Below are 10,945 nucleotides of genomic sequence, written 5' to 3'. Positions count from 1 at the left end.
CCTCTCGCAGTGTCCGGAGCAAGTATGGTGGGTCTGACACACCGGTGTCAATGTGTTCTTTTTTCCATTTCCAGGAGTGTATTCTGTACGTAGTTTCCTTTGTAGACGAGTTACGCTTTCGTAGAATTCTCCCAAAATACCGAAATCGACCATTTGCTTTCCCTACAACCTGTCTTGCATGTATATCGTGTTGCTTTGCAACGCTATGGCTACGTATTTAAGAGATGTGACAATGCGAAGCAGGAAAGAACTAACAATGCGTTCGGACATTACGGAATCGTTTTTCCCACTCATCTCCATTAACTGGTATTTTCCCGCATTTGGAGAAGGCTGCCATTCATCGCGCCAAACAGATATTCTGTCAAGGTCATTCTGTATCCTCTTACAGGTACTTAAAGTTGAGGCTTTCCCGTATGCTACAGCCTCATCAGCAAATAGTCGTAGACTTCTCCTCAGCCTGTCTGTCATATAGTTTCTGGATATGTGGAAACCGAGTGGTCCTATCACCTGGTGCACTACTGAGGATATCTTTGTCTCGGAGGAACGTTCGCCGTCCGTGGCAACTTACTGGGTTCTTCAGGTTACCCTCCATTCAGAGGCTATTGCACGCAGCGACCGTTATTTTGATTTGTAAATAACAGATTTCATCTATCAGTCGTCCTTTGGAATAATTATTGGCAGATCTAGATTTCGGCTAGCAACTAGCCATTCTCAATGCACTATCCTTTCTTGGTCAATGCATGTAATGCCTGTTGCTCTGACTTTGTACACAGTTCATGGAATACGGGGTTCTCTTTAAAGTCAGTACCGCCATTAGTCTGTTGTTTATTTGCAGTGTTACATTTACGTTTATACTATCATGATTTCGGCTTCAGAGTGCCATTATCAAGTTTTTAAGTGTTATACAGTGCCTAAGACGGCATACTCTCGTATTTAAAATACGGTATTAGACACATTGTCTAAGGGTCGATATTTCTGATAAAGCCTACTGTTTTGTTTGACCGAGCATACTATCTCAAGATGGTATACTCGGTGAAACAAAACAGTAGGCTTTATCACAACAATGTGTCGAATAGTGTATTTTAAATACGAGAGTATGCCGTGTTAGGCACTGTATAACATTTCAAACGCTTGATAATGGCACTTTGAAGCCGAAATCATGATAGTGTAAATGTGAATGTAACACTGCAAATAAACAACAGTCTAATGGCGATACTGACTTTAAAGAAATATATTGACTGTGACCCGCAGCCGGCCGGAGTGGCCATGCGGTTCCAGGCTCTACAGTCTGGAACCGTGCGACCGCTACGGTCGCAGGTTCGAATCCTGTCTCGGCATGGATGTGTGTGATGAACTTAGGTTAGTTAGGTTTAAGTAGTTCTAAGTCCTAGGGGACTGATGACCTAAGAAGTTAAGTCCCATAGTGCTCAGAGCCATTTGAACCATTTTTGTGACCCGCATTATGAAAAAAGTATTACTGGGTTTTGTGACTTAAAAATTTTGGAGGCACTCGCGTGTGTGAATAGGCATGGACCATGGTTAGTCTCCAGTGTGTGGCTATATGTCAGACGCTATCTGGGAATATGACACTATGGATTTTGCGTGTTGCCAGTTCCCCAGGATGCTGTTGGCATGGATACTGCAGAGCCGCGTTCAGCCGTACGCACCTCGGCAGACGCGCTCTGGCAAGCACAGTGTTTAGGAAGCCGCGTAAGCCTCGCCGCAGGGAGGATTGGTCCTGCCCTCGAGCCCTGGGGAGCGGCTCGCTAAATCAGCTTAGCCCGGCCCGCCGCTTCGGCCCCGTGTTTGCCGATTGCTGCGAGGCCTCTGGCCCCCGGCTCCCCAGAGAGCAGACAGTCGTCACGCTGCCGTCAGCGGCGCTGCAGAGAGCGCGCTTCAGGCCTCCCATGTGGGCCGCGGATTACCTCGGCAGCAAAACAATCTGCCTCGACGTCCATCGCCGGCCGTCACTTGTTGCCAGCATGGCGCAACTCACTGCGCTCTGCGTGGAGGAAGGCTACCATCTGCAGTTATCATCTTTGCTGTTTCATTCATAAACACGAGTTGTGTCACAAACTTGCTGACGCTAATGTGAATACACTTTACGCTGGAGCAATCAGTACCACATCTCATTTAGCTACGCTTTGTAATTCATTTAAAATAAAGTTGATACATATTTTCTTTTAATCTGCCTAATTTTGCTTTTCTAGGGATTGATCCTCGTGCGTTGTTTTTCTTTTCAATGTCATTTGTAGGGAGCGAGTGCAGCGGTCGACTGAATTTCGTCTTCTATGGACAATAAACTAGCCGCGGTAACTCCTACTGCACTGGCCAGAGATATTCAGGAGACAAACTCCACACTGCCTCATAACGCTGCTCGTATTGTTAACGTTAAATATTTTTAACCTGGAACCTCCACACCCTTCCGATTCCTTAAACAATCAAACTCCCGTACACAAAATGGCTTCAGTAGTCCGATTACTTTAAAAATGAATTGATGTGCTAAGTATTTGGCGTTAAGCTCCCAAAAGATGGTTCAAATGGCTCTCAGCAGTGTGGGACTTAACATCTGATGTCATCAGTCCCCTAGAACTTAGAATTACTTAAACCTAATTAACTTAAGGACATCACACACATCCATGTCCGAGGCAGGATTCGAACCTGTGACCGTAGCAGTCACGCGGTTTTAGTCTGAAGCGCCTAGAACTGAGAGGTGGCATGAGCCCCCTCTCGTATTTCTATCTTACGATTTTCCTCTCTAATTGCATGCGGTGATAAGTTGCTATTCCTTCACACGCGGACTTCCCACGCGGCGTCTCTTGTCACCCGGGTGGTCCGGTGACAGGCGGGCTGTGTTGATCTTGAAAGGGTAGCCGACGGGTGTGAGGGAGTCGAGTGAATGCTTTCCAGACGCCGACATTGTAGAATAGCGGCGGAGACACGCTCGCAGCGGCCTGAAGTAGCGGCTGGGCTAGAGGTTCCGTTACCTTGCAGAAACTTAGCGAAAACACTTTCTGGCGGGCTAACAGCGAGGCGTGGGAATGACTTGTGTACCCAGACAGTTTTGGCGGGCAAATTCCCGCGCTTTCTGCAAAATCGTAACTGTGATTGGCTTGCTCAGGGCATAGCTCCGTGACGTAGCAAAATCGGCGCAGAAATTGGCGCCAAGAATCTCCATTGGTGGAATGGTAGTGCTCCGGCAAAAGACTGGAATTTTCCGCCGGTTTTCGAGTTGCTGATTGGAACGGTTAACCACGGCTACTGTGTTCGGTTTGTACAGGTGCTCTTGTGGGGAGTCGGCTCTCGCCCTTCGGTCGGGGTAGGTTACAAGACTGAGCTCTTGCTGCTCTGGACAGCCTGCCTTCCGATGGCTGTCTAATGTACTTTTATTTGATTATAACTATTTAATGAAGTTGCTGAAGTTTCGACTTCAACGTAACATTCCGAGTACAGTTGGCAATTGAGCGTTCTGCATACAAGCGGCCTATGTTGTCTGTCTTGGGCAGTTTTGGCTAAAGTTTCTGTGTGACTTCGCTTCTTAAAATCAATCACTGTACCATCAGTGAATGTGTGGCGAGCCTTCCTCTTCTCCCTCAGAGGCGCATTTTCTCTTAAGATTTGAGTTGCAAGGGATTGGCTCCACATACCACTTCGTCATAAATGTCACAATCTAGTTTATGGGCAACTTCACCTTCACAGCATTTATTTGAGTATCCAATTTGATCCATTTTGATGTGTTGTAAATGTTTCATGTGTTTGGTTTATGATTTTGAGTTTAGTCATAATGAATCAAATTGTTATTTTGGACTGAACTTTCATTCTGTTAATCGGTAGAGCAACCCTTTCATTTCTCACTACGTTACTGAAACTTTCTTCTATTTAATTAATGTCTATCAAATTAAATTATTGCAGGTGCCAAACTCTTTTCTACCCGACTTGCAGGGTCGATTACAGTCAGTTCGCGTTTCTTTTTAATCCATGTGCAACAGCAAAACTCGGAGTTAGAATAGGGGGGGGGGGGCTTAGAGCGGATCTTTCTTGTGAATCCATGATAAGCAAACAGTATTCTTAGTAGGAACATTCAAATTTTTTTTCTCTACTTTTTTTTAATGATTAATACCCAAGTTCTTTTTCTTATAGTTCCGTGATTAGTTTTAAGTAGCGGCGCATGATTACAGTTTTTGTTTTCAGCGTATATATTTGTTTGTATGTTCATTGTTTTGTGTGTTTCTTTCATGTGGTGTCCACACCACATCACATTTTGTCGGGTTTGTGTGCAGTTTCTGTACCACAACAAATCGTGCATGTAATTAAAGCTTTGGAACGGCGTTGTTGAAATTTTGTGTCTATGTGGAAAAATATATGGAGTAGATGATTTTTATTGTGCATTGTATATAAATTAGTTTTTCATGAATGATCACGAGAAGTAAGGCACGACTATTATCCAGCGAAGCTAAAGCAAAAGAGGATAGCATAATGGATAAGGGGCAATTTACTGACGGGGAGAGGTTCGGAGATGAGATGGGCACATTTTTAGCAGGACAGGACGACAGGGTCATTGATGAGGATGGTGATTTGGACGCGATCTTAGAGCAACGTCACGGCCGTGATTATGATAGTGAGGTAGAGGATAAAACAGAGACAGGCACACAGGTCGAGACGGCAGCAGAAGTTTATAATCAAACGAACGAGAGCAGACAGGGGTCAGCTCGGTCACGTCAGAGTTCTCGCGCCCAGGTGTCCAGAGTTACATCGCCCATGTTTGAAGAGGATCAAAAAGATGACATAAACCCAATACTGAGCTTCCTACGATCAATGAAAGAAGAAGCTGACGAACAGCGTAAGAAGGAGAAGGAAGAAGCTGAGAAACAGCGTAAGAAGGAGAATTAAGAAGATGATGAACAGCGAAAGAAGGAGAAGGAAGAGGCTGACGAACAGCGTAAGAAGGAGAAGGAAGAAGCTGACGAACAGCGTAAGAAGGACACTGAGGCAATAATTTCGCATATAGGAGAAATTCGAGGGGAATTACTAACAATAAAGAAAAAATGTGGAGAAGTAAAACAAATGTCAATGGCTGCACAAAAAGTAGCAGGCCTGGCCAAAACGGCAGCAATAGGGGCAATGAAAGTCGCGGAAGCAACTTCTAAACTCGCAGGGCGCTTGTGACGTACAACACAATCCCACTCAAAATCCCTAGCGTTTCTAGAAACTCAAGGTAATACCGCGGTTGCGAACACCACGAAACGAATGGAAGAAGTAGAGTCGGATAGCAAAACTAGAGCAAAACGGGCACACGAGCACTGAGCGTTCGGATACCAATAATGGAGTACACAGAATTGTGTCTCCGAGGAAAAGCCTGCCGTGCTCTAGCCAAATGACCGAGTGCGGAACTAACAATGCACACGCAGAAACAGCGAGTAATAGCTCCAATAATTGTAGCCCACTTAGGAGAGTGAGTTCTGAGTGCCACTTCCACTGTGATACAGAGGTAGCACATCACAGTTATCAGCAAGATAGAACAGGACACTCAGCAGACGGACAAGTATCGGAAACGAGTGACAACACCAGTGCGAGGATCAGACAGGATTTTGACCACAACCACTTCCTGTCGATACTAACTTCCAATATGAATTCCGTGTACGTCCGCACAACCAGTTTCGTGTGCCACCCTACCCAATCCCCTTGGCATATCGACAGAAAGTAGCAGCTGAAATTACGCGAATGCTGAGAGAAAGAATAATAGAACCTACGGCTTCAGCCTATAATAACTCGTTAAGAGTAGTCGAGAAGGCAGATGGTAGTATTCGTTTAGTCTTGGACTCGCGACAAACCAATACCATAATAGAACCCGAAACAGACAGACCGGAACGATTAGAGGAACTCTTACAAAACTTCCATGGAATATCAATCTTCTCATCAGTTGATCTACAATCGAGTTACTGGCAAATCGAGCTCCACCCAAATTGCAGACAGTACACAGCCTTTTTAGCATTTGGAAGATGTTACCGGTTTCGTCGTCTCCCGTTTGGTTTGAACATTTCGTCTGCCGCATTCATTCGGGGGCTGGACGGCATACTAAGCGATAATTTGAAACGTCATGTCACCAGCTATGTGGACGACTTGCTGATCGCGGAGAAATCTTGGGGAGAGCACAATGCGGTCCTCGGTGAACTCCTTGCGACATTCAAGGAATACGGAGTGATTATCAATATCGAAAAATCGAATTTTGGGACGTCCTCTGTCAAATTTCTAGGACATATCATAATGGGTGAGGGCATTGCGCCAAATCCCGAAAATATCGAAGCGATTGAAAAGTTTCCCATTCCTACGACAAAGAAGTAGTTAAGGGGGTTCTTAGGGATCATAAATTTTTACAACCGCTTTATACATGTCAAAACTCATAGCAGTCCTAGGTTGCACCAACTTACAGGAAAGAAGATTGCTTGGAAATGGGATGAGGCGGCCGAATCCGAATGGAAAGCATTAAAATTCGCATTATTACAAGCACCTATCCTCTCACACCCTAATTCACCAGAAGAGCTTTGCATAGTAACGGACAGTTCATACTCTGGTCTGGGTGTCATGGTGTTCCAAGACTATGTACATGAAGGAAACAGGGTGTGGAAGACAATTGCGTTTGGTAGCAGAGTACTAGCCACCGTTAGGCAGTTCTACCTCTTGCGGAAAGGCATAATTTTCCACCGAAATTATGCCAATGACACTGAAGGGGGGGGGGTATGCATCCCTGAACACCTAATAAACAAGGTTATATGGCATACTCACCTCAGCTATGGACACTTCGGGCCACGCAAGTGAAATCTCAAGCTAAGGACCATGTGTTACTTTCGAAACATGGAGCGTCGAATTCGGAGGGTACAGTCGGTGTGTAAAGACTGGCAAAAGGCTAAGCACACCACCGTGAGCATGCAGGCACCATTATACCCAATCGTACCGACCAAATTAAGACAATTAGCAGCAACAGATTTGATGGGGCCTTTGCCGAGAACAAGAAGAGGATATACTTACGTATTAGTGTTTGTTGAACTAACGTCCAAATACGTTACCTTTACGGCACTGAAGAGGGCGACAGGACGAACTGTATCACGAGCCCTAATCCGGGATTTCCTACCACAGGTTGGTCATGTGAGTAGAATTATCTCTGATAACGGGCCACAGTTTAAGTCAAAAACATGGAAGGAGGCGTTGCGACGATGTAAAATTGATCCCATTTTTATATCTTCACACCATCCGAGCTCGAATGCTGCAGAACGGGTTATTAAGGAACTCGGAAACTTGTGCCGGTTGTACTGTAACAAACAGCACACGACAGGGGACGTTTTCCTTAAAGACTTCCAGGAGGTGATCAATGAGGCACCCCATGGGATAGCAAAATTGGCACCCATTACAGTACTGAAAAACCGGATTCCTAAGGACTTAATAACCGAGGTCGTAAACTTCCCACCAAGGGCGCTACGCAGCACCGAGCCATAGTGGATTTGGCTCTCAAGAGGATATGGGCTGCATCAGAGGTCAGGAAGAGACGTGCCGACAGGGGAGCTCGTATACGTCACTTCCAAATTGGACAAAGGGTGCTCGTGAAGTCTTTCCGACTCTCTAACAAACAAAAAATGAAATGCCAAAAATTCTATTCTGTTTACAACGGTCCGTACCGTATAAGGAGAGCAGCTCACCACAATGCTTATGAATTGGAGACGCTGAAAGGAAAGAAGCCCATAGGACTCCACCACATCTCTCACATAAAGGAGTTCGTGGAATAGTAGTAGTGTAAGTGGTGTACACAGTAGAATGGGCAAATACATGAACCTTGCTATAGTAGTAGTGTAAGTGGTGTACATAGTAGAATAAGCAAATATATGAACCTTTTTCGGGGAACAATAATCGTTGCATTAATAGATTAAGATTGCCAAAGTATTAACACGCTGCGTTGTCTCGCATAAGAATTTACTGCTGCTATCCTTTTTTTGTTTATGTTCGCGACTTCCAATGTCAATGGAGTAGGAGACACTACCTTTCCATGAGGAATGTTTTTGTCCTTTCCTGTCTGGTGTCCATGTTGAGGGATAATGATGAGTGAGGAGATGTCGCACAAACGGGCGCATACAAGAACGTGCTTTTAGAAGCGTTCTGAGAAGTCGTGATACGCTCTATAGCGGCCACAACCAGTTCGTGAGACGTTCATACCAATGCTTGCAGGCACGAAACAGTGCACTGCAAGATTGTGGTATATTGCATGATTTCGAGGATGAATATGGGCAGTATAGTTTTTACAGTGATGCGCCAGCATCGTTGTCTTGCAAGTCGGGGTGAACTTGTGAGCGTTTGACTCCAATGGTGCCCTAGACGGTAGAAATGCGGGCATAAAGCCTACCATGCCAATGTGCTGGTTGGGGATTTAGCATGCTGCTTGCGAGTGTCACAGATGAATAACCAGGGAATTATACTTGGATATTTGTGACATACTGTGTAGCTGGCGTGTGGTGGGCGACTGAATCCTCAACAGGAACCAGGCTTGGCTTGGTCATATTACATGGCCTCTGGAAAGGTGCGCTTTCGTTGCTAAAACTGCATCACATACAAAATTAAGTTCAACTTTAAATTTATTGTCTTGTATAGCCATGGCTAACCCAGTCTCCAGAGTTTCAGTGAGGAGTAATGAAAACTCGGAGGTCATGTCGTACGGCGCGCACATCACTGTCGTCAATAGCGAGCAGCGAGACATCTCAACGTAACAGGAATTATGTAAGAGTATTGTATAAGGTAAAAAAAAATAAAAATAAAAATAAAAAAGGACAGTACTATATACTAGGATAAGTTAAACTTTAGGATTTAACAATAACTAGATCCTTAATATCGCGGGGATTTGCTACTAAAAGTGTTTGGCGTGTGCCTGTTGGGATGCTCTTTTTCAGGTCACCAGACCACAGACCCCGAGTGGAGGGACGACGGACGAGCGAATGTAGAATAGTTGTATGTTCTTTATAACTCAGTAAAACTTCAGCCTGCATAATAACATAATTTATTCAAAAGACATAGAATGTAGATCGTTGGCAATTGGTAGTTAACTCTTGAGCGTGTCTACTGTCGCTCTATATAAGTAATAGTAATATTAGTGCGGGCCCGCACATTTAGTTGTTCATCCATTACATAGCATCAGTTGTCACACACCATGTACAGTACTGAGATCAGTCTCTACACAAATATCAAAATAAATTATTTCCATGTCTAGGTTGGATATACCAAGAATTTGTTATAATGATAGCCATAGATTGATAACTATAAAATTAAAATAAGAGTGTCTGAAATGACAGACCATCAATGTATCGTTATGTATATTTATTATAGCATAGAAGGTCATGGGAAAAAGTTAGGCATAAGATTTTTGTCAGAACTGTGCAGATGACGGGAATCGTGGCAATGCAGAGGCCAGCAAGAGCAAAAAGCAAGAGGTCATCGGCTATCTGCAAGAAGGGGAGAGTCAGCCGCAAGCGAAAGTGTGGCTGGCCGTTGACACTGACACGCGACCAGCACGCTACGGCCAGCTAGCTCTCCAGACGCGGCAGCCGTTTGGAGGGATTCCCTGCGGCAGACCACGATGTCGTGAGTACACGAAGATCACATAAGGTGCCAGAACCTGCACCTCATGTGCCTCAGGACAGAAAGGGACGCTATATAATCACCAATTTTAGTTTTTACAACTCACTAGCATTGGCCGATCTGCATACACAAAGCAGTATCGTGCCCCAAACTCTAACAAATTAATTGTCTCATTTCTAACTTCTCCTCTCACTTAGAGAGCAGTTGTAGCAATCGTCGCTCCTAGTTTGATCCTGTCTGGATGACCTCACACACTTGTGGAGTCACTCCACGTGCCATCATCCCTCATCGAACTGCAATATTGGGAAACGTAAAGTACTGTCCAGGGAGAGAAGAGACCTGGACTAATGATGTATCCCAACTAGTAGACCTCAGAGACAATTAATCGACGTGAGAAGAGCCTATCACTATGTCTTCCTACCGTACTGCCGTGTTCATATGCGTGAGTCTTGCTGCAATCTCAACAGAGTACTGCTCCAGCACTCCCTATTGCTGTTGCAACAACGTAGCAACAACACCCGAAGTTTAGCCCTATGTGATGTCAGTACTGTGGCCCCATCCCAAACGCCCCCATACGGTGCTCAAGACATGGAACCACGTGCATCAATGCATATGACTCAATATACCAACCCCCTCAGAGAAAATAACGAATTTGTGAAGTGCTTCGAACATTTCCAACAATGTGAATTCTCAGCACAGTCGTGAACATTGTGCAATGGGCAAGCACAACTTGACACCCCATGAACCTTGTTTCTTTTCTTAAATTTCTTTCTCTAGTGTTGTTTTTGTAATGTATGTTATACCTTGGATGTGCTTGTGAATTTGCACTGTAATTCTTATGTAAGTCATAGAGTAAGGCGCACAAATTACAAATTACTGTATTGTTCTCTACACCATGCTTTTTTTGTATTCTGAATTTTTTGTTGTGCCTATGCAAACAGTGTGCCTGAAGCCCCCATAAACTGAAGCAGATACCACCACTGTCATTGTGAATGGACCATCAGTTCAAGGAACATTTTGTAAAGGTTATTCTTGCTGCAGGGAGACAGAATAAATCGGAGGTTGCAATTAGATTCTGAAAGCTCACAAAGAGATGGTTAACTTAAATATTATCATGTGTGATTGAGTTCAGGTTAGTTTAATGATTGAAATTGTTGTAACATCTTGGGAATTTAATTGCAGAGCACTCCAACTCTGATTGTAAAGAATAAACTGCTCCATATTTGGCTCACGTGCCCAGGCCATATTTAGAGTGTGAATGTCTGTGTGAATTGGTGTTTGGAAGGGGCTCCCTGGGTATGGATGTGTGATGTGAGTGTTAGAGTTCCAT

The sequence above is a fragment of the Schistocerca cancellata genome, chromosome 1 (genome assembly GCF_023864275.1).
Source record: "Schistocerca cancellata isolate TAMUIC-IGC-003103 chromosome 1, iqSchCanc2.1, whole genome shotgun sequence".
Taxonomy (NCBI): domain Eukaryota; kingdom Metazoa; phylum Arthropoda; class Insecta; order Orthoptera; family Acrididae; genus Schistocerca; species Schistocerca cancellata.
Note: the sequence above shows the minus strand (reverse complement) of the source record.